This window comes from Pleurodeles waltl, chromosome 6 (genome assembly GCF_031143425.1).
Source record: "Pleurodeles waltl isolate 20211129_DDA chromosome 6, aPleWal1.hap1.20221129, whole genome shotgun sequence".
Lineage (NCBI taxonomy): Eukaryota > Metazoa > Chordata > Amphibia > Caudata > Salamandridae > Pleurodeles > Pleurodeles waltl.
The window spans coordinates 1096851095-1096871515 of NC_090445.1; the positions used below are offsets into that span (position 1 = coordinate 1096851095).

At 45.1% G+C, this 20421-nt stretch overlaps 1 pseudogene; it reads left to right on the top strand.

Moving 5' to 3' along the window:
• The first annotated feature begins 297 nt into the window (after positions 1-297).
• Positions 298-20421, top strand: part of LOC138301734 (mitochondrial import inner membrane translocase subunit Tim9-like) — a 104667-nt pseudogene continuing 84543 nt past the window's right edge.

Genomic DNA, 20421 nt, shown 5'->3' on the forward strand with positions numbered 1-20421 from the left:
ATGCCTTTACCAGGAATGCCTTTACAACGAAATATCGTTGTGAAGGCATTCGTGGTAAAGGCATTAGTGGTAACAACGAGGTTGGTGTTCCGACCTCGTTGTTCAGGCACTTGTTGTTTCGGCAGGCGGTGTTCCGACATACAACCAGCACGGGAAACGTCCTCTATGCCGACTCTTTAATAAGGAAGTCCTGGTTAACGAAAGCGGAACAACGCTTTCTTTAACCACAACTTCGTTATTTTGTGCCTAAACCACGCATGTCCTGAACAACGAACATTCGTGGTCAAGCCACAAACAATGGAGTCGGCTGAGGAGGACGACGCGGATGACAAGGCGACGACTCAGGTAAGTTGGGGGGTGGGGTTTTTAGGTTTTGGGGCGGGGATGGGGGTCGGGGGCTTTTAGGTTTTGGGGCGGGGTGGAGGGTCGGGGGATTTTGGGATGGGGTTGGGGGGCAGGGTGTTTTAGGTTTTGGGGTGGGGTTGGGGGGCGGGCGTTTTAGGGCAGGGGTCGGGGGGTTTTAGGTTTGGGGTGGGGTGGGGTGTTTTAGGTTTTGGGGCGGGGTGGGGTGTTTTAGGTTTTAGGTTTTGGGGCGGGGTGGGAGGTCGGGGGGTTTTAGGTTTTGGGGTGGGGTTGGGGGCGGGTGTTTTAGGGTTTGGGGCGGGGGGGTCGGGGATTTTAGGTTTTGGGGCGGGGTGGGGGGTCGGGGGTTTTAGGTTTGGGGTGGGGTTGGGGTGGCGGGTGTTTTAGGTTTTGGGGTGGGGTTGGGGGTCGGGGTGACGCATGCAGGATCAATGGGTGCCTATTACTAATGCCTTTACCAGGAATGCCTCTACAAAGAAATATCGTTGTTAAGGCATTCGTGGTAAAGGCGTTAGTGGTAACAATGAGGTCGGTGTTCCGACCTCGTTGTTCAGGCACTCGTTGTTTCGGCAGGCGGTGTTCCGACATACAACCACCAGGCACGCGTGTGAAAAAGGCCGCTTTATTGGAAACATGTGCACTTACAATCAAGAAACTTGGCCTTTGCCTTACAAAGCTACCGGCCTCACTATACAACAATTCAACTATATAACTCACCCCCTTCCCTATCCTACCCTCCTCCTAATTCATCCTTGACCATGTAATATTGTATTTCCTTATGCTGCTTAGACTGCTTGCTATCCTTAAACTGCCTCCTAGTTTAGCATAACACTGAACCTGTAATTAATATAAAGTCTTAACCAACATTTTCACTTCCTGACTCGCCCAGGCCTGCTGTTGTCTACCCGCTCTCTATTAACCTGGACTGCCAGTTTCAACAACCATACATTTTTGTAGACCATGGCAACTTCCCATGCCCCGCTACTGCACCTGCGCCAAAGCGACAACCCTAAACATATACCGTACTGCTGTGGCCCTCTTGCCAACAAGCTAACCCTCAAAACCTAAAAAATCACCTCCAATATCGCATCTCAAAATTACCTGACTTCAGTAATGGGTGGGTGAGAAAATACCCTAAAGCCTAGCCCTGTGGTGGCTGGCATAAAATGGGTGGTTTTAAACACCAGGGCTAAGATGTAGCCCAAAAGTAGCCCACATTGCCCAGAGCAGTCACAGACTGCTTGACTTCCCCTCCCTGTGGTCGGCTGCCCCCCAGACCCCTTTGGGGAAGAGGGGAGCATTACTGACCACAGACACCAGGCATGTGTGTAAAAAAAGCCTGCTGTGTTGGAAACAGGTTCACAATCAAGAACCTCAGCTTTTGTCTTATAAAACTACCGGCCTCACTTTACAACAATTCAACTGTATAACTCACCTCCCTCCCCTGCCCTACCCTACCCCCCATTCATCCTTGACTTTGTAATATTGTATTTCCTTATGCTGTTTAGATTGCTTGCTATCCTTAAACTGCCTTCTAGTTTACCATAACACTGAACCTGTAACTAATATAAAGTCTTAACCAACATTTTAACTCCCTGAATTGTCCAGGAATGCTGTTGTCTACCCACTCCCTATTAACCTGGACTGCCAGTTTCAACAACCATAACTTTCTGTAGACCACAGCAACTTGCCATGCCCCTGCACCCAGAAATAGGCTACTCGACTCTTTCTGACCCCATGCTAGGGAATGTTCAATAGTTGTTACAACCTGTCCCTCATCTGGAAAAAGTAAACCTCCATGCCCATAAAGGGCAAGTGTACCCCATTGCCTCTACAGATCTATGCATCTTCAAAACAGAAATCTGTATGTTCCAATGATGTGATGCCTCTATTCTCACAAAAATACTGCATTTCCTTATTAATCTTGCACCTAGTCCTTCAATGGCTCCCGGTCTCTGTGCTCCCCGCAATACCCTCCACGAAACAAAGGCTGTCCAAATGATATGGCCCATTGCTTCCAAATTTCCTGCAGGTCCTTCTTCATCCCTTTCATTGTCCCTTTTCAACCACTAAATCATTCTCCTCTAGGTGAATAAGCAAGACATCCGGACAATGGCCCCTCACCATAAGTCTGTTCAAGCATGGCAACAACTCCTTCTAAAGGATCCCCATTTTCCCTTCCAGCACACCCAAAGTAATTCAGGATCCAGGACAAAGTTACTCCCCTGGCTGCTTCCTCTCGATGGTCTTGGTGCCCATTTGACAAATGAATGCCCCACAAACCAAATTGACAGATTGTTGGATTACGGCACCGAACCTGCAAGACACAAATAACAAATCAGAGACTCCCCTTCATCCTTCCCCATTCCCCGTGCAGAAATATATCACTGGTATCAGGCCGAACCCCACCTGCCTTTGTGCACCTGCCTAGTTGCATGATATTGTCCCTACTCTAACCTCTCCTTCCTGCTTCTGTGGCCATCTCTATTCTAAATGAGTGGGTACCAAAGGATGAAGCCTCCACTCCCAGGCTCCTTAGTGGTTTGGGTGAAATTGCTAACAGTTGGAAGGCCATGGCTGGCTTTCAGTCCTTGTGCCGGAAAATCATACCCAATGAGTTTGTGCACTGGCGCATAGAAGCTGTCCCCAGCGCAGTGGAAAAACAGCTGCCAATCAATATTCCCTCAAACATACTAACTTCCTCTTCTGCTTCTAGTACATTTTGGACCCCCACACCCATATCGGCAATCCACCTTGGCTCATTTGTGCTTCCTCTCACAGTGCCCCCCTCCTCTTTTTCCCCTACCACCAAACAGTTCAGATACTCTAAAAGCCCAGAAAAACATCCAGGATATCAGTGTATTATAAAGAGTGGCCTCTTCGAGGCTGCTGCAGATTGTAGGAAGGAAAGACATCATCTGTTTCACAAGATCAGACCCACCTGTTTCCCTAGCCCAGTGGTTCCCAACTTTTTCGGCCTGCGCCTCCCTTGACTTATTGGCCATTGGACGTGGCTCCCTGTATGTCACTTTTTTTACAGGAGAGGGGATGTAAGCCAAGACTCTGGAGCACTTCCATTTTTCTCCCTGAAAATAATTGGGATGAAGCCGATAAAGTGCTTTTGCGACAGGTGTGTCTTCCATAACTCCCCCACATGGCATTTCCACATGGGTTACTCGGGCCCCAAATGCAAATTACAAAAACCTAAAAAGTTTGACTTATTAGCACTGTGATTCTTTATTTTTCATACTACCGTACAGTTTTGTTCTAAACGTAACTCTTTAGAATGGAGCAGTATGGTTGTATGAACGAGAAAGAACTGCAGTGCAAAGAAATCAAACTTGTTTGGTTTTTGCAGTGGTATGATGTAAATTGTAAAACCCATAATGTTTGGTTTGTTTACACTGCACGTCTTTCTCTTTCATACTACTGTGCGGCTTTGTTAGCTGTACGGTAGTATGAAAGAGAAATACTCGATGTGGAAGCAGTGCTTAATTTGAGTCCGTGGTTTCCAGGGGAGGGCATCAGCACTTATCTTTGAGGGACGGCACTTAGTTTTCTGCAACAAGCATTTACTGCAATCAAAAGACACATATGGGAAGACGAAGGAAGAGAAAGAGGTAACAACTCCACAATGGGAGAAATCAGAAAGCTGCAAGAGTGAGCTGAAGGGGCAAGGAGAGGCTGTAAATGGATTAAAGAGGCCCAAGATTGCTTTAGAATTTCGCTGCCTCAGTACTCTGTGCTTGCACATTTAATTGCAGCAGCCCCATATTTCAGAGGAAAGCTTTAAGTACTAGCATGTTTTTATTTACAAATTGAGCACTACTTGATGGGTTTTACAATTTACAACATAACATTCCATAAACCTAACAAGTTTGATTTATTTGCACTGTAATTCTTTATTTTTCATACTAATTATCATATGGCTCCATTCTAAACGTAACATGACTTTAGAATGGAGCCGTGCAGTAGTATGAAAGAGAAAATATAACAGTGAAAATAAATCAAACTTGTTAGGTTTTTGCAATGTTATGATGTAAATTGTAAAATCCATCAAGTTTGATTTGTTTACACTGCCAGTCTTTCTCTTTCATACTACTGTGTAGCTTTTTTAGCTGTACAGTAGTAAGAAAGAGAAAGACTCGAAGTGGAAACACATCAAACCTGATGGATTTTGCAATTTACAACATAACATTGCAGAAACCTAACAAGTTGGATTTATTTGTAAAGTGATACTTTCTTTTTCATGTTACTGCACGGCTCCGTTCTAAACGTAAAGTGCATTAGTATGAAAGAGAAAGTATGCCAGTGCAAATAAACCAAACTTGTTAGGTTTTTGCAATGTCACGATGTAAGTTGTAAAACCCATCAAGTTTGATTTGTTTACACTGCGAGTATTTCTCTTTCATACTTCCGTGTGGCTTTGTTAGCTGTACAGTAGTAAGAAAGAGAAAGACTTGAAATGGAAACACATCAAACTTGATGGGTTTTGCAATTTACAACGTAACATTGCAAAAACCTAACAAGTTTGATTTATTGCAGTGATGCTTTCTTTTTCATGCTACTGTATGGCTCCATTCTAAACGTAACATGGCTTTAGAATGGAGCTGTGCAGTAGGATGAAATAGAAAGAATCTCAGTGAAAAAAAAATCAAACATGTTAGGGTTTTACAATGTTACGATGTAAATTGTAAAACCCATCAAGTTTGATTTGTTTACACTGCAAGTCTTGCTTTCACACAGTGAAAGCATTTCCAATATTCCTAAGGTGTGCATGGCACCCCTGGCGAGTTCTGACAGCGTTCCAGGGTGCTGCGGCCCACACTTTGGGAAACACTGCCCTAGCCCAACCCTCCAATATTCTCCTGCCCAATTGTCCCACTGATGGAGCATATCCCCTTGGTAGCTTTCCCATAAATGCTACCCCTGCAAGCTTCCCCAAAATTGTAAATCTTGATTGTCCCCTCTCTAGCAGAGCCAGAATAAATTGTAATACGTCCTTCACGCTTTCTCATTCTTCACGTTGCTTCTGTGCCCCCTGTCGCAGGAATTCCTGCTAGGCCTGCGCGTAAGCTTTGTGCATGGAAACTGTTAACGAGTTCACCACCAGCTGCAGAAACTTCTGTCTCCAACTGTTCATAGCTGCGGAGGTATCTGTGTCTTGACAGGTTTCACGACCATGGCCAGCCGATGGAAACTCTCCCACTGTGAACAAGACAAAGCATCCACAATGTCATTGTCAATTCCCAGAACATGTCTTGTCTTGAACACAATGTCATGGCACAAGCAACCCAGAACAAACACTTGCAGTAACTACAGCACTAGGGGGTCCCTGGCGGACTGCCCATTAACCACCCGAACTACCGCCAAGTTGTCCACCTTGAAAACCACTTTCTTGTGTGCCAGCTCATGGCCACATACGTACATTGCCACCACTAAAGGGAATAACTCCAAGAAGGCAATGCTCCTTCCACCTCACTTCCACTCTTGTGGCCATTCCTTCACACACCACTTGCCTTGTGAGTAAATGCCAAAACATTTACCACCTGTGGCGTGTGAAAATATCTGAGCATCCCACTTCAGCTCCTGTCAAGACAGCAAGCCTCCAAAAAGAGGTGCCCCATGCCCAAATCCTCCTTCACTCCTGCCGCTAGGTGTACATGATGGTGAAGAAACCTTTCTCCTAACAACGACAAACCTAGGCATCTACAGAATGTCCTGCCTGCCCATACCAACCTGCACACAAACTTCAAATGACCCAACAGCACTTGTATCTCCTTGGATGTGACTTTGTGTTTTCCCAGGATGTCCTGCAACAACCCACCATGACTGCTGTGTTATCCTTTGGTAAGTAAACCATCATCACCTCTGAATTAATCTCAATACCCAAAAACATCCGCACTGTGCTAGGCCCCACCATCTTTCCAGGGGCTAACGGGACACCTTGATCACTCATAATGCCAGCAAGACTTTGCATTGCCCTGAGCCCGCTGTGCCCAACAAAAAAAAATAATAGAGGGAATGTGTTATGTAACTGTAGCCTGTCTGTCCAGTGAAGACCCATTGCAGGAATGTGCTAAAGTATTCTAAGAGGGCGCACAAGATGGAGCATCCCATCGGGAGCGCCTTGTCCATGTAACACCAACTGTCAAATTGCAAGCTCAAAGTCATCAGGGTGTACCAGCAGCAAGCAAAAAGCCGACTTTATATTGCTCTTCCTCATTACCTCCCCTGTCCGACTTCTTCTACTAAGGCCATAACCTCGTCCACCGAGGTGTAAGACACAGACACCTGCTCCTCAGGTATAAAATCATTGATAGGACTGCCCTCTGGCCAAGAGGGTTATTGAATGAAGTGAAACTGGCCTTCCTCCTTTTTTGGCACCACCCCAATGGGAGACACTATCAGTTTCTACATCTGACAATCTGAAAAAGGTCCTGCCATGCAACCTTCCCCCACTTCTTTCCCCAATTTGTCTCAGACTACTTGCTTGTGAGCCCTCGCTGATTTCAGATTTTCCGTCCCGCGTTGCTGCCTTGGTCCCTGTATCCCAGGCGAAATCCCCACATAAATCCCTCCAGTAGGAGCTCTGCCTCCTCCCTGCGATCATATTGGGCCAATCAGAATTGTAATCTCTCCAGATTAACTGGAGTAGGAGACCTTCCCCCAGGACCGTGTGTCCCTTACCTCCCAGAAGTTTGGCTGCCAATTGCTCTGCACACGCCCCCACCACCTTGCTGGGGCTGCCCATGGGGCCCTGACACCCCTCCCGCGTGGCCGTAACAGTTAAACAAAGTGTCTGCCTGAGCACTTGGAGCATTTGTGCCTGAATTTACAATATTCCCATGTGCGGAGCCCCCTGTTGAAGTCACAGCATGTCCTGAACTGGATGGACCCAACCCCTTGCACTCCTGGTGCATCTACGTGCAGAGGACTAGTAAACTATGGGTAGGCCACTGGCTATGAAAATCGGTTTCCCGAATTTGGTCGCCTCCATGGTGTGCTGTCACAAATCAGAATCAATTTCCCCCCACTGTACCTCCAGGTCCATGGCCATACGCACCCGAAATTCCTCGTCATATTGGACCCAAGCATATCCCCAGAGTTTAACTGAGCTTTCCTGATTATGTCCATGACCTTCAAAAGGGTTACGGACCTCTTGTGGTATTGCTCGCAATAAACACTGCCAAAGATAAGGAATGGCGCCGTCCAATCCTCTATTGTAACCGGCACTTTTGGCCTCTTGGCCAACTCATACTCCTCCTCCTTTGACCCTTCCTTGGACCTTAATTCCTTATGCAGCAACGTCATCATCTCTACATACTCACCCTTCCATTTTTTTCTTGGTCACTAGCATAAGTTGTGCCCCTAACGGCTTCGACGTTCCTATATATGGGAGCTTCTTCAACTTCAGCTGCCTACTCTCCAGCGGCTCCGCTTTGACATCTGCTGTCGACTCTTTGGACACACTGTCCCTGTGCTTCCCTTTGGACACCCCGTCTCCTGACCTGTCCCCTTCACATCCCCATTGTCCTTTTTAGCTGCATCTCCTCCTGACGGCTTGTCTTCCCCCGAACCCTGCTCCACAGAAGCCTCCACATCCGTTCCTAGGCCTGCATCCAGCATGTATAATCCCTTTCTTAAGCGGGCCTCCTGCCACTGGCAGGCTTTTTGGCCTCCACCGCCACTGAAACTATGTTATCCATGTGACACAATGCAAACTCACCTGGTGCCAAGGTGGATGGCCATTCCAGAGCCCTCCTCCTCCTCAGCTGCACCTGCTGTGTTGCATTCCAGTGTGTGCTAGGCCTCCCTGCAGCACCTGCCACCTGCAACGACTTGGGAACCTACTGATGAGTTGTTTCCCCCACCCTCTCCCTTCCCCACTCTGCCACCACTGACTCTACTCCCCCATTCCTCCTCATCCTCAAAGATCTCCCCTTCCTTCATACTCTATTCTCCATAATCTAACAGCATATGCAGCTCATTCTACCCGTACCAATGGAAGGTCCCTGCCCGGGCCACAAAGCCACATAAGAAGCCTTTACATCCTTGCCCAGTTGCTGTTGAGGGGTCATACTGCGTCTTCCCTGCCACTCCTCTGTGCTAGGATGTTGCCTTTCCAGTCAAGTGAAGCTGGCGGTTGCATCATCCCATCCATCTCTTGGCACTACAGAGGCTTCTTTGATGGGCCCCGCCTGGGCGAGTGCTGTTCATCTTGAGGCCATCCAGCTAGCCACCTGGTGCCCTGCCTTAACTTCCTCTCGTGGTTGCCAAGCCGTAGTAAGCTCTCCTGAATCAGGCACCTCCCACTCAGACTCATTCTGTGAACAAGAAAAGAGGTCGGGTGTGCTGGGTAAACAGTATGCACTACTGGCTCACTCACCTCCTGCCCCGCATTGGCAACGTCAAGATCGATCAACATATTTACAAGTTATTACACATTTCCTTCCATTTCAAGCCTGCATGATGTCAACCAATACTAAATTACATGTTAAACTTCTACATGGTCCCTCATTGTTTTACCCGGGACCTCAAAAATCAATAGCCAATGAAGGAAAGAGTGGCACAGTCTGAGACAGAGGTGGGCCAAGATGCTGTGAGGTTTACACGTGCTACACATACAGACACTGGATTTTGGAGTAAGCACAAGAAATCGACAATTTGTGTGACAGGGAGCAGGCCAGGCTCTTGGAATGGGTGAGCTGGGCACGGGCCTAGTGCGCCAATATTCAAGCGTTTAGGGCCCTATCTGCAATAAGGGCATGAAGACATCAAAGTCCCTGTCACTTCTGAGGTGCAGAGATATTTGTGTTCGGAGGTCAATCATAACTCCGATGTAATTAGCCAGAGAGTGACCTCTGAACAGAAAACGGCCTCCATGATACCTCATTGTATGCCTCATTGTATTCGCCAGTAGCATGTAGAAACACTTCTTTCCGGTTAGGGCGCTATCTTGGCAAAGGCAAACTCTGACAAGGTGTAGTGCTTTCCATAGGGATATGGATGGCAAAGGGTTACTGGTCATAGGGTGTTCGCTGCACGGGGGTTCCGCGCGCAGGACGCATACGTTAAGTGCAATGGGGCTTAAAGGGACTTTTGCATCTCAGAGGAATAAAGAATACGCACAGTAGAGACGCATTGCGGGTCTGTGGTGCTTCAATCAAGAGGCAGCGGAATCGCCGTGCCAGGGGGCTGAATATTTCATAATTATACATGCAAAATATGAGACTGAGAATGTTGTTTCTGCGTTATGCCTTGGATTGGAGATCTTCCTGTTCTGGGCTTGCAGGCCTCCGAAGAGTAATGGATAATGGCTAATGTGATCAAAACTGCAGCAGGCTCTTTCCCCGGACTGTAAAATATGCACGTGTACTGCCGCAGCTCCTGGACTGCTGACAACAAGGCGTGTCCAAGCAGCGGACACCTTGTTGAAGTCATCTGCAGACCTGCCGAACAAGCATTAGCTTAGCCAATAGGCCTTGTATAAGCCAGATATTAGCTTTCTCAATATTTTAGCCATGTTGTATAGCAGCACAGTTGCTGTATAGCATAGCATTTTTTTTTAAAGGATACCCTGGGACGTGGACGATGCTGGCCGTGTTATAGCACTTTTTTTTCACTGCAGGAGGAAGGACGGAAGGCAGCTTTGAAAGGGCTAGTGTGGTGGGGGGATAACTATGAAAGGCCAAATCTTGAGGAGTAGGTCACAATCAGGGTGATCTTGTGGCAATGCTGAAACAATGCTGAAGCATTATCAACAAAATGCAGCATGTTAAGCAGAAGCAAATACAGATCACGTCTCATAGTTGCAGGAAACACAGTCATTGCCATCAACAGACTAGCAGACCAATATGAAGACAGTGACGGCTTCCTTTTCAAGCCCATCAAAAAAAGTTAAACCCAAGAACTTCCTCAACTCATACAGATTTGTGGGAGCAAAGTAACAACCTGCTGAGTGGTAATCCTGCAGCTAGCCCTAACCCTTAGTAATAAAAGTAACATGACAAATAAGTCAACAATAACCAAAACTGTGTTAAATAAGTCATAAACAAAGTGTGGCTTTATGAAACAGAAAGTGAAACTACTGGCATGTAGTATTCTGGAAGGAAAAGTCAATCAATACAAATCACACAAAGACCTATATACTCATAAACAATACAACTCACTTGCCAGAGACAGCTAGCCTGAAGATCAACTGCCCCTGCACAACAGGCACAAAGGATGTCACACTGGAAAGGAAAAAACACCTTACACATATCACAAGGCACTAAAGAATGTGCACCAATCAATATGTTACTTTGAAAGACAATAAGACAAAAAATGATTCAAACATTAGTACAGCAGTCAAACAATTACACAAACAGGCCAAGGGTAACCATTAAATGAAAATATGACAAAATGATTTGCCTACCACCCAAACTCCACAAACTACAGGGGGAGGAGGTAGTAGAAAAAACATGCACCCGAAGGTGAACGACCCTTGCCCAAGGGGTCTCTCCCCTTCAAATGAAAGCATCCTAGGATCTAGTGGCTTCCGCCCCCTCCTCTGAGGGGCAGATCGGCCTAAAATGGTAGATCTTCCCTACAGGGTGTGGGGGATTCCAAAGAGTGCAGTCCCTGCAATATTTGAACATATACATCTGTGTCACTTTGCAGATTTGGAACCCCCCCGGGGGGGGGGCTATTGCCTGAAAAAAAAAACAGCTAATCTAGTCCCTGGGAGGTGAAAAACAGATCAAAATGCAGGGTTCACCACCAAGACTAAGGAAACAATTGGCTCTACAAAAAAAAAAAAAATTTAAAACGCAAATAAAAATGCTAACAATATATTGATCAAAATACATTTATATTCCCCTGAAAGGAGGCCTGACAATGGCAAAAATGACACCACTAGATGGAATCAAACCTTACTCTTGAAGTAGATCCCCCACCACATACATATGCAACCTTTTCCCCAGGTCACTGGAGTGTAACCACCCACCCTGAGGCCCAATCCACTCAAAAAAGAACAAAAACCAAAGAGAACGCTCTGTTACAAAATCCTTGTGTATAGTGGGCTACCCCCAATCCCCCAGGGTGCAGATCAGCCTAAACACATCCGATATGCACTTGAGGGAGGGCAGAATAAAGACAAAAGGGCCCTCAAAGGTAGAGTCCCATGCCCAAGGGGTCATTCCCCTTCTAAACACATTTCCCTGGTGTCTAATGGGCTTCCGCTGTCACAACTCAATTTTGTGCTCTATGTACGGTGAGTATTACTCACTAGCTTCATGTCATTTCTCTCCCTGTGGCACCTTTCTGTCTCGAGTACTCCATTGCGTTACCCTCTTCATAGGCCTGAACTATTGAACGTCCAGTTCTGTTGCTATGCAAGTTTAGATGAGTTAGCGCCCGCAGATATCAGATGCACTTTAGGATAGTCATGTTTCCACTGTGAACAATTGGGTTTCACCATCATGCACTTCAGTTCCGTGGTACTTGTTATCAATTACCATTTACACTTGCTGCCTATTAAGTCATATTAATTTGTATGTAACACCGGACTTTTTCCCCTGGTTCTATTGGAAGTCTCCACGTGAGACACATGCTTCTCTGGTAAACTTTTGGCATCCCGTATAAAAAAGTCCCTCTAAACTTGCATCGGGCTTGGATTCGTACCTGTATCCGGACCAACACCAGCACCTGTCAAGTCCTGTGCAAGCAACTTTCCTGCACTCAACGCCTGAGTTGCTTGATCTTCATGTGTTCCTGTCCAGGACAAGCTTTGTGCATGCACTTATTTCCCCAGTCACCCAGACCTCCATCACTTCAATCCTTCTCAACCACATCCCTGCAACCATCCTCCTGATTCCTTAGGAAACCTTTGTGGGCTCTAGTTTTTCAAGCCTCTCCCGATGAGTCTGAGATCCCGATTTATGCAAAGCCTCCTGTGTCTCCCTCCATGAGGTACGATTCCGCCTCTTCTTGAACTTCTTGCAACGTCCTGCCTGCTTCCTTTGAACTCCAGACCAAGTGCTAGTCTAGGCTAGGTACTTTCCCGCAGGTTAGTGTTCACTAGTCCTTAGTAGTATTTGACGGTCTGTTGTTCAGTGGCTGCTGCTATTAATGACAAGTGGTGGTACAGGGGTGGGAGTAAATAACAAATCTATAAAATAAAAAAGTACTTACCAGCCGCTGCCAGCCACCATCTCAGTGTTCTTCTGCTGCGTTCCTGATTCCCAATTCCCCATGACCTGGTGCACACTGTGCAGGCCCCCAGACACCCATCAAAATGCTGCTGTCATGCTGAGAATACTATTTACCAGCATGAGAGCAGCATCGTGATTGGCCTGAGCGGGCTGGTTTAATGCTTGCTCAGTGCCTGGGACCCTGTGCCTCTTCTCCACCGGCTGTGCAGCATAGCTCGGGTGGAGAGATCTAAGTGTGCATGTCGGTTTGGCAGTCATTAGACAGCTGGCCAAACCAACATGTGCACATGCAGTGCACACTACTCCTTCTTCCCCTGCTGTGATCATGGCCCTGCCCCGTCCCCGACTCTGCTGGCTCTAGCGCCAAAAGAAAAATAAAATGATAATAAAATGGCTTTATTATCATTTTATTTTTCACGTTTCCCTCTGCTGGCTCCCACCAGGGGGTGGAAACTCTCCTCTGCCACAACAAAGGAGCCGCTGCTGCTGATGTTATCTCCTTGCTTGACCTAGTTCTGGATCCTCTCTCTAAGTCTTGGCTTCTGAACTGTGATGCCCATGGACTAGAAACTGTCTCCTGAATCGGAGTCATACTTCCAGCTTAAATACTGAGAATAAATATGTTTTCTGGCATACCTTGGGAGTGCACCCAACTCCAATATTGTACTGAGTGAAACCTTATTTTCTAACATGCCTTGTGAGTGTCTCTACTCCACTCCATGTTGCAAGTATAACTGTGACAATCTCAGTAACTCCAACCTTGTGCTGAGAAATAACCTTGTTTTATGTATTGCCTTGTTTCTGAGTTTAGCCAATGTAAAGAGTACAACCTTGGTAGTGTCCGTAACTCCACCCTTGTGCCCGGAGAAATCTTGCTTCATGTGTGCTTTCATTTCTGAGTTTAGCCCATGCATTGAGTACAACCTTGAGTGTTTCAGTATCTCCGACTTTGTGCCACGCATAGTCTTGTACCAAGTGTACTTAATCAGAGTGTAATCAAGGGCCAGGTGTACTAACCGTTTTGCACGGCACAAACTGCGAATTCGGTACCCACTCGCAAAATGGGAATGTGACTCGCAAATAGGAAGGGGTGTTTCCTATTTGCGACTCGCACCGCGATGCAGAATTGCTTTGTGACCGCGAAAGCGGTCGCAAAGCAATTCGCAGTTAGCACCCACTTGAAGAGGGTGCTAACTCATTCGCAAAATTGAAGGGGTCCCGATGGGACCCCTTCCCCTTTGTGAATGTCGCTATAAATGTTTTTTCTAATGGACCACTGCCTACTCTGAAAAAACGAAACCAAATGGTTTCATTTATTTTTTTGTATTGCAACTCATGTTCCTTTAAGGAAAACGGGCTGCAATAAAAAAAAAACTGCTTTATTGAAAAAAAACAGTCACAGACATGGAGGTCTACTGTCTCCAGCAGGCCACAATCCCTGAGAGTGCAGGGAATCTGAAGGGGGTCGCAAATTGCGACCCACCTCATTAATATTAATGAGGTGGGTCTTTGCGACCCCCTTGAGATTCGCAGAAGGTGTCTGGGACACCATTCTGCATACAATTTTGCTACATCTGGTCCCAACTTCTGAGAGTAATGTGGTAGCTAACATACCCTGAGAGTTTTGATGATGTCGGCTCGCGCCGTGCATGCATACCTCATCAGATAGTTGGGGAGGGGGTTCGGTGTGGCAGCGGAAGCGATTCCACTGACACCTCCAGTGAAGGCACGTTGCATGTTCACCTATGGGTGGCGGAGTGCCAATGCTCCCAACACCGGTGGCTGCAAGAACAGCTCAGAGCTGTCCTCAGCACACACCCACCGTGGCTGATGATAGCTCCAAACTTTCCTCAGCATGGATGAGGTTAAACACAAAGGAAAAGTAGCGCATTTAAAATTGAGCAGTGGAAGTTCATGGGTAATATGCCCATGCTCCGGGTGGGGAGAGGGAACAAACACACAAAGAGGAAGAAAGCCTACAACAACTGAACCATAATAAGCAAGCACATGAGGGTGACAATGGAACCAAACAATAGCCAGCAATGGGCAGTCTCCAAGCCCACTTATAGAAAACAAAAGGTCTCGAACAGGCAGCGCATGCACACAGTGAGACCTGAAAAACATTGGAGGAAAGCAAAAGTATTTTTGGGGTTTCAAAAAGCATGCATTGCAATGGGTAACTAGTTTGTGTGTGGATGTGCTCCTTTTGAAAGTGCAGAATGCTGTCACTCACAATGAAGTTAGCCAATGGCTGACATGCTACCACATGCTATGTACTGTAGAGAGTGGAGGAAAAATGTGAATCACACACTAAAAGACCAGTGGGCGAAGACTTGACAGCCCCTGTCAGTATGCTGTATATATAAGTTTAGTAAAATCAAAAGGTCTTGGAAAATGCCAGACCTAAAAGGGCTCAACAGGGACAGTGAAAAATTGGCTAAGAGGCATGGCTTGCTTATCTTTTAAATTTTTAAATGAATTTCATTAAAGGTTCTATTTATCACAGTGACTTGTTTAATTGGTTTTTTTTTCTAAGCAAATGTTAAGCACAAGGCAGGACTGCTTTTCCACCACAAGTCACAGGGTAGGCCTGAAACAGGCATATAGGAAATATGGCTGGTTACATATGTGCCTGGTGATTTTAGGTATCCCATGCCTTGCTGTCATGTCAAAGTTTAACACCCATGAAAACCACTAGCCATTAAACTACTTCAACTCCCTACTGGCGTTTTTTCCAAATATATATATTTTTTTAAATGAGCCACCTCACCATTATCCTTAAAAAAAGAATAACCTCCTACTTCGAACCTTAATGTGTTTGGGAAAGATGATGTCCATGGGAGACAAGGGATCACTGGAAGTATGGGGGGGGGGCTCTCATTAGCTAGTAAGGGGTAAGGAAGGTAAGCAGTGGAGGGCATTTAGCAACCGGAACCAAACAGATCCAGTAATAGCCAATTCACAGGAGGTCTAGGTTCTGATTTTAGTTGGATTAAGGCACTACAGCGCAAAGGAATACATGTGTGTCCTTGTAAATGACACCGTTCTCTGTCCGTGCTCTTTGGTGGAGAAGTGAGGGCGAGTCATTCACCTGGGATAAGTTCAGAGGTATGGTATGGGCCGAGAGATTCCATTGATGAGAGGAGAGACATGGGTCAGCCATGGTCCCAGCATCTTTAAAAGATTTTGTCTGTGGCAGTTCTGCAAGGATGCGAATCTACGGCGCTGAAGCGCCTCAGGGAAACACATAAGGCTATGTAAAACAAGTCACATATCCATATGAATCCATATCCATATCTGTGAGCAAGATACCCTCAGAAGCAGAGCAGCTTGAAAGAAAAGGGTACAGCACAAAGGATGTGTAGTTATGGCCTGGGATGCCAACTTTGGAACTGGGGAACCAGGTTTGAGTCTGGCGGTGGCTCAACATACTGTGGTTCTGGACCAATCACTTAATTTCCCCATGCTTAATAGATGAATGCAACCTTGTGCAATAGAAACTGGTGGCCACATAAAGTGGCCCTTTGTGCCGAGTCTGACTCTATATATAAAAAAACAGAGGCACACTGGCGACATAGAGCAGTACATGCCCGTTACTGAGGCAAAGAAGCACACAGGTGAGCACACATGGGAGGTTTAAGTAGAAGAGCATACAAGGGACACAGCCTGTTAAAAGATGCACTTTATGGAGCGGCTCAGAAGAAGAAACAAAAGTAGCCATTAAGAAAGCACTCACAGAACAGAAGGAGTCAATCAGAGAGGTGATAAAGAGGCTATGCTCCATGGAAGGCAGTGGTGCTGGAAAACGTTTATAGAGTAGGAGTGTTGCTATCAATGTTACGCCACTAAAGTCATAGTGATTGGCAAAAATGTATTCCTCACACTATGAACAAGAGCCATGTGCATTCAGCAGAAGAGTGATATAGCTGTGGTCTATAACTGGTGGTGCACTTTGGAGCATACTGTGACACATATATTATTAACTCATATTATGGAAGCCTGTAGTCAATTACAGACAGCACATTTTCCATTGAAATGGCCACTACATTTGCACAGGCATGCAGTTTTGCTGATAGAACTATAAAGCATACCGACAATAATGTGTGGAAATTGGGTTTCACACATATTTATCATTTGCGCGTCACCAAGTAATAGCCTTGATTTATTATGCTTGTATTAAAATGTATGTTTCCATCATACTTGAGAATTACAGAAAAGTGCTTCATTTGTGATTTCCAAACAACTGACACATTTTTAACAATTGGTACAGTTTATTTACAGGCATTTATATTATCCTGTGTATTTGAATAAATTAAGATTTTCCTCCCCGTAACTGAGCCAGATTGTGACTTAATTCACTTTACGGTGATGGGGCTTTTGAGGGGACAGACCAAGAAGCTTTGCGCAGAGCACTGCCTGAGAGACACGTTCCCCTTTCATTCCCCCCAAAAAGCAAACAAAAAAGCTGAGGCTTTCATTTATGTCATAAAGAGTTTAGTATTTATCCTCATACTGCAATGATAATCAGCTATGCCCAGCCTCCTCACAGAAGATGGAAACACTCTATGCACAGGGGTTTTCAGCTACTGTCATCTCTATTGTGTGATACTGGCTCTTCCTTTGGAGAACATGTGAACAGAGCTGACATCATGTGACACGCAGTGGCTCTATGTGAATTGGAAGGTCTGGATCTGTCCAACAGAGCCAGACAGGCTGGGCACATTGTGCCACTCTGTATAAAAAAAGCCTCAGAAAGTTTTGTTTGGTTGTGTCTTAGGGGAGGATGAGCTCCCTAGTATATAAGGGAGTCTGTAGGTTGGAGTTAAATATATCTCCTTCAGTTTCAGTTCTATTGGAATCCAACACAATATTTATTTTTGGTTTCTAAGGGGATACTGAAAGCAAAGTGAGCATGAAGATGTTAAGGATGCCAATTAATCCTGCAACCCACTGGTTGACATGTTTCAGTCATATTAATGGGCCAAAATATGATCCCCGGGTCCTCTTGGACCTAGATACCGACATGGAATAAAGATTGCTCAGGCCTTATGTTCTGTACTACTTGGTTGGTGGGCTAGGGGGTGCCTTTAATTTTTGTGTAATCCACACATTAGGAAAGAGGGTATCTATTAATACAGTGGTTCCGAACCTTTTGACTTCTGTGGACCCCCACAATTTCATTACTGGAACGCGGGACCCCCACTGAATCATTATTGGAATCCGGGCACCACTCCCCCGACTGAGTCATTACTGAAAGCTGGGAACCTAATATGTTAATATTATTTAATTTTCTAAGCAGTCGCGGACCCCCTGAGGAGACTTTGATGACCGTCAGAAAACCCGGGACAGCAGGTTGGGAACCACTGTATTAATATGTTTATAACTTCAGGAGGTACTCTCACGTTCAGATAGCCTATTGTGGAAGGATACCATGCCTGTTGGTCACAGCAAAAGAAACACATCTTGCCTGTCAACTCCACACCCAACTCAGTTTCCTGTTTTACCCTAGCTCCACTCTAAGGCACCTGTCTTCTCTGGCTACAGAGCCATACAGTTTACTGATCAAGAACCTAGAGACTTGGACGAGATAAGTGTGTTCAAGGCTGGCAAATTAGGTGGCTCAGTAGGACAGGAAGGAAAGCAGGCCCTGATCATGTGTCAGATTCTAAAACGGGAAAACTATCGAGTGGCGAAGTCTGACCCGTCTGCCTAAGGCTCTCTGTGAATAATTTAATTTTTCTCCCAATGCTTTAAATTATGACGCTATTGCTTAGCCTAAGGCTCCAAGGTGAGCATCTAATTTGGGTTATCTAGCAATGGTAAGGTCGACAGGTACAATGCATCCATAATGGCAACTTTTGCATGTTCATGCCAAGCATAAACCGTAATGGCCATTGTATTCCAGTGTGTGCGGGTCTGAGGAGCGTCTTGAACATTATCACATTTAGTGGAGTGGGTGCTGCAATATTTCAATTACATGTGAAGGTGAACTACACAGGGGATGCCCACATTTGGTTTGTGAACCCGAATAATAATTCTACAGTTTTGGAACCAAAAAATCCTCCCCTCTCAAATGTAAGTATGAGTGTTTCCAAATTTAGCTTTGACTATTTATTTACCCATCTGAATCTGTTTTGTAATGCATCTAACTTGCGTGTAGAACACTTTCATGAGCTGCAAGGCTAAGTTTTTAGTGAATAGATAGAGTAAGCGGTGTAAAAACACAATTTTTAAAATGACTACCCATGCAGCCAGTGAGAGAGGCAAAGACTGACGCGATGACACTTTGCCTTGGATCTTATGTATTGTGTTCCGTAATTTTCTCTGACCACGTTATCTGCTTCTCTTTGAATTTTAAAAATATGTAAAACTGTGGCAGAACTTAAATAAATTAGAACAAGGTCCGATAAACACATTACACAATTGTTTCTATTTTGACTACATGATAAAATAATTTTTGTTTCTAAAGAACTGTTGATTCCACTAGGACCTAGTGTTGTTTAATATGAATTTTAAACCCCATGTTTCAACTTCACATTATGGGTATGAACGGTGATTTGCTCCAATTACTATCCAAACTGGATTATGCCAATGGCCTCTATCATGGATCATCTCTATCTATTATGAAAAAACTGCAGCGTATTCAGAACTCTCCTGCCAGGCTACTATTACATGTAAAGCCACAAGCCCACATCCCCCCTGCCTTGAGAGCACTACACTGGTTACCCATTGCCAGAAGATGCACTTCCAAGCTGCTTTGTATCACCCACAAAGCTATACATGGAACAGGACTGCTTTTTTTCAGAAACAAAATAACCAAATACATTCAACAAAGAAACCTCTGCTCAAGATTGGCACCCCGCCTTAGAACACCACCATACAAGAAAAAGAGTATAGGTGGAACATCCTCCTCCGTTCAAGCAGCCAAACTATGGAATTCATTACCCTCAACTATAAGAGCCACAGATAACAATCTTGTCTTCAGAAAACTACTCAAGAGTTGGCTCTTTCCTTCATAACCACCATATTTAAACAGCTATGGACTGCATATGCCTATGTTGATAAATATTTTTTATCTGATTATGTGTATATTCTAGTTATATATAGTTCTTTAGAAACTATGTTTCGCTACAATGTCACAACAATAAACTACACACACACTCTTTAAACCTGTTTCACTAATGGATATTTACTCATGGTTTAAACATGTATATGTATGTACATATATGTGTGCATATGTGTGTGTATGTGTGTGTGTCTGTGTGTGTATAAATATATATATATATATATGTATGTATATATATATATATATATATATATATATATATATATATATATATATGTATGTTATTCTATGCTTAACATGTTCATAGGTCATTGCATAACTCCTCGATAAGTTGTTATACTAGATACTTATGGATCCCTGCTCTCATCTTATATCACACTTATCTACCCATCACCATATGTCATGTTTCTATCAATCTATTCTCCATTCCCACTCTGACTCATCCCAAATCCATTCTCCCACTTTCATCTCCTAAATAACTCTGTCTAAGCTCTTCCCCCGCTTCCACATCTAACTCACCCAAACCTCACTTCAGTACCATGATCTCCCAAACAACCCTACTATATTCTCCCTCATTTATCTCACCCTGCTACTATGATCTCCCTAACCCTTTCCACAGACTCTTCCCTCTTGCATCCCCCCCTTTACACATCCCAAGCCTAAATCCTGTTACCATAAACTCCCAATTAACACTTCTGGATTCTTCCTTCCTCCACCCCTCCACCCCTCCATTACTCCAGTCAATCTAACTAACAAACTCACATATCCGTGGCTCAAATTAACTCATAATAATACTAA